Source organism: Trachypithecus francoisi, unplaced genomic scaffold (assembly GCF_009764315.1).
Source record: "Trachypithecus francoisi isolate TF-2019V2 unplaced genomic scaffold, Tfra_2.0 Lachesis_group1, whole genome shotgun sequence".
In the NCBI taxonomy this organism is placed as follows: Eukaryota; Metazoa; Chordata; class Mammalia; order Primates; family Cercopithecidae; genus Trachypithecus; species Trachypithecus francoisi.
This window is the reverse complement of record NW_022681454.1, coordinates 183,481,419-183,485,557: the sequence shown is the minus strand read 5'-3', so window position 1 is coordinate 183,485,557 and position 4,139 is coordinate 183,481,419. Positions and strand designations below refer to the sequence as shown.

General features: G+C 45.8%; 1 long non-coding RNA gene across 1 annotated transcript; it reads left to right on the top strand.

The window, feature by feature from the left end:
- Positions 1-1,846: 1,846 nt before the first annotated feature.
- On the top strand, positions 1,847-3,899 carry LOC117084885. The gene is made up of 3 exons (XR_004437734.1): positions 1,847-2,876; positions 3,020-3,122; positions 3,463-3,899. It is a non-coding gene; the product is annotated as an uncharacterized LOC117084885 (long non-coding RNA).
- Positions 3,900-4,139: the final 240 nt, after the last annotated feature.

Genomic DNA, 4,139 nt, shown 5'->3' with positions numbered 1-4,139 from the left:
TCTGTCTCTATTCTGTGTATTTAAGTACTTTCACCAGAATAATATGCTTTGGCTGTTCCCATGGAAGAAATTACCTGCTCCTTTCCACTCCCAGCTCCAAGAACAGTGTGGAAATGAACGTGGAAATGAACGGGGCCAGCGCAGCACTCCGTGCCAGCTCTTTGTTGCTTCATTTTGTTTGCAGATCTCTTGAGGCAAGGATTACACGTAGTGTGTTGTTTGTGTATCTGCATTTTCTTGGCATAAAAGAGTTTTAAAGCACTCCAAAATGGGTGTTTCCCATGATCTTGAATAAAAGAATAACTAGATGAAAGTGCTACTTGCTTGAGATCTGCAAAACTCTCTAAACACAGCTAAACCTTGGCTTCTGAGTCCTGTTCCGCTCAGAAACGAGGCAGTCTGCCTTCCTCCTTGTAAACTTCTCCTTTGACTGCAAACATTCTAAATGCATCCCACTATTTGTGGAGGACAAAATTGATGTTAGAAAGTTGATATAATCCTAGTAAGTACCATTGACAGGAGCCTTCTTATGTTAGGACACTAGCTAACCAACTTGCAAACATTCTCTAATTTGAGTCTCACGACAATCATGTAAGTTAGGGACTAGACTAAGAAAACTGAGGCAAAGAGATTTACTTAATAAAGTACTTTGCCTAAGTATACTCAGCTAGTAAGTGGCGAACTGAGCCCGAAAACCTGAGTGTGCGTGACACCAGGCCTGTGGTCTGGATCACGCCACTATGTAGCCCTGACCACACCACCATCTGCGGGTGAGAATGCAGTCCTAGCTCAGTGGGTAAGAGGATCCAGGCTGAGATTACCTCGGATCAATCCTTTGCTTCTTTACTTACTCACTGTTACTCAGTGGCTCGGTATCTCAGTTTATTCCTCTTTAAAATTGGGATAATAATATAGCCTTCTTCCTAGGGTCGTTACAGGAATTAAGTTAATACCAGTGTGGTGCTTAGAAAACCACCTGGCATATACTAAGTGCTCCTTAAATGTTAGCTCTTCTTATAAAATTGAATGTAACTTTTCCATCGGGATGTTGAGTTTTTGGTTTTCTGTGCAGCTTAGTCAATAATCTTCTATTTAGCTGCTAATGACTTTTAGATAAAGGTTATGTCTGTGTGATTCTAAAGGACAAGTAAAGTCAATTTGGAAACAAGTCAAGCCAATCACCAATTCAATGAAAATGTTAGTTAGGCTCATGTTTGGTGTTTCCAGGAACAAAAGTAACAACTCTTTTTGTAAAAAACTTTTTAAAAGTCTTTCAATTGGTTGCATGATTATGTTGAAGTCAGTCTTCAATTTATTTAGAAGCAAAAACAAGCAAAACTGTTGGGGAGGCTACGGCATTTTCAGTGTGGCTTCACACTCCAGCACTTCCGTGCTCTCTAAGGGCCTGCGGAAGGTCTTGGAGCCACGTGTGGAGAGAGCAGAGTGGTGGGAGCCAGGCCCGGCTTTCCCCAGGAATGTTCCAGGTGGTTACATGAGCATCTCAGGCAGATCATCACTTGTTCTGTAATTCAGCTTTTCCTGCCATAATTAGTGAATTAAACGTTCTTAATTTGGCTGCTGCCTGAGAGGCCTCAGAGCACTTACTGTGTGCCGGGTACCTTGCGAGTGATTCGAACGTACAGCATAGACACACAGGGTCAGCTGGGCCTGCCATCTTCCGCGTCTCAATGTTCCACATAATTACAGATGTCTCATTTGTAATTTTCTTTTTACATGCATGTTCTTTCAAAAGGTTTTTACAATTTTAACAACAAATTTTCTTAATGTTTTAGAAAACTGGGAAAATACAGAAAAGCGTAAAGAATAAGAGAGAAATCATGCAGAACCTCATCACCATAGAGTGGCGCATTTATCTCTAGAAAATGGTTGTTTGAAGTGTTTGCACGGACTAGGGATGTGTGAAGTTGTAGCACAAAATGGAAACCTGAGTACTCATGTCAGCCCTAAGAATGGGGTTAGTACATGATGCAACTTACATTATTTTAGCTTTAAAAAAGTATATTCATCTGAGCTGCAGTAAAACTAGAATTATATTAACTTGAAAGGATGCCTCTGGGAGCTGTAAGTCAAAACAAGGCTTTATTACAAAAAATTAAATAATGATAATAATGTGGAGATAGATTGTGAGTATGTATCAAGAGTTACGTCTGCGCTGCTTTGGGGCAGAGTTTCCTGTTTGGGTTGGGATTTGCAGAGCTGGTGATTTTTCAGGACTGAAGGGCACGAGGCTCCCAGGCAGGTCACCAGGCTCAGTGCCCCTAGAGCACCATCTCACGGCTCTTGGGGAAAGGCCTGGCTGACTGTTTGTTGCCACCCAACCTTTTGTATAAAATGATGAGATGCTCTTCCTACTAGTGGATGAAAATGTAAGAGCTGGCTGCCTGAAACAGCAGTGAGGTAAGAATTACTATCTGACGCCCCATCAGCCCTGACACCTGACTTGTGTTCAATGCACTCCTCTCTTGGGCTACACAAATAAGCATAATTGTCTTTAAGGTCAAATTCCTGAAATAGAATTTACATCTTGTCTTTTTCCCGCAGGGTGCAACTCTCCTGGTGCTCTGGGGCTAAGCTTAAGAACTAAGAATCAGAGCAAAGCAAGACGATGCCAGCAGCAGCTCTGGGTGCTTGTGGTGTAGCAGGTTGTGTCAGGTGCAGGTGCAGCCCCCCTGCCTCCCTTACCTTCACCACAGCCACAACAGACCAGGCCAGCCCAGCCTTCATGTCTCTAGGATATCTTGGGAATTCGAGGCCAACGCACCTTTTGCAGCATGCTCCACTCGCTGATCTGTGATATGGGCGATGTGTTCACTGGCGAATAAATCACCTTGTCAAGTTAACAGCCTATGTCCAAGGTGAGTGACTTGGAGGTCAGTGCAGCAGTGTGACACTGGATGCAGTGAGTTCTGCTTCTGCGCACGGTGCCTCGGCATCAGAACATAAATATTCAAATACTAGAAGCAATACAAGACAACATCAAGCTTTTTGTTTTTTGAAGGAGAGGAGAAGGAGATCCTGAATACATTTTCTGAAATGTGCCTCCAGTTCCTCACTGATCCTGACATGTGAGAGGAAGGAGGGGAGGACGGTGAAGACCATCAGTAAGGGAGAGCAGGTTCCCTGCCCTAGTCCCTGCCCTGGTTCCTGCCCTGGTTCCCGCCTTGGTCCCTACCCTGGTCCCCTGCCCTGGTCCCTGCCCTGGTTCCTGCCCTGGTTCCCGCCCTGGTCCCCTGCCCTGGTCCCTACCCTGGTCCCCTGTCCTGGTCCCCTGCCCTGGTCCCTGCCCTGGTCCCTGCCCTGGTTCCCGCCCTGGTCCCCTGCCCTGGTCCCTGCCCTGGTCCCCTGTCCTGGTCCCCTGTCCTGGTTCCCTGCCCCATGTCTTTGGGCTACATTTCTACTCATTGGCTGAACATAAATACTGTCCTATGAACTATTTGGCAGCAAGTTCAAAGCAAAGAATATGAACTCTGTGAGGCACCATAGCTAATGCCTGGGTTAACCACCACTTGACAAATAGAGACACAGGTTCTGACCCACCCCCCATCTCAGGAGCAACTGGCCAGGCTGAGGAACTGCGTCCGCTGCCTGCAACCCACTTGGCTTTCCACTGTGACTTGCTTTCCAGGACTCTGAGCGGAGATCGGTTTCTAAGAAGCATAAATTGTTATTTTGTATCTATCTGCACATCGGTTTATATATCTTGAACATTAAAACAAATCCACTGATAAGAATTTTTCTCGCAAGTTAATTAAGGAAACTAGATAAATGGAAAGTTCTTAGGTTATGAAAATATTTATGTGAATATGTTATGCAGGAATCATTTCAAAATGAGTTAAAGGAGCCGGACACAGTGGCTCACACCTGTAATCTCAGCACTTTGGGAGGCCCAGGCGGGCGGATCACAAGATCAGGAGATCGAGACCATCCTGGCCAACACGGTGAAACCCCATCTCTACTAAAAATACAAAAAACTAGCCGGGCGAGGTGGCGGGCGCCTGTAGTCCCAGCTACTCGGGAGGCTGAGGCAGGAGAATGGCGGGAACCCGGGAGGCGGAGCTTGCAGTGAGCTGAGGTCCGGCCACTGCACTCCAGCCTGGGTGACAGAGCAAGACTCTGTC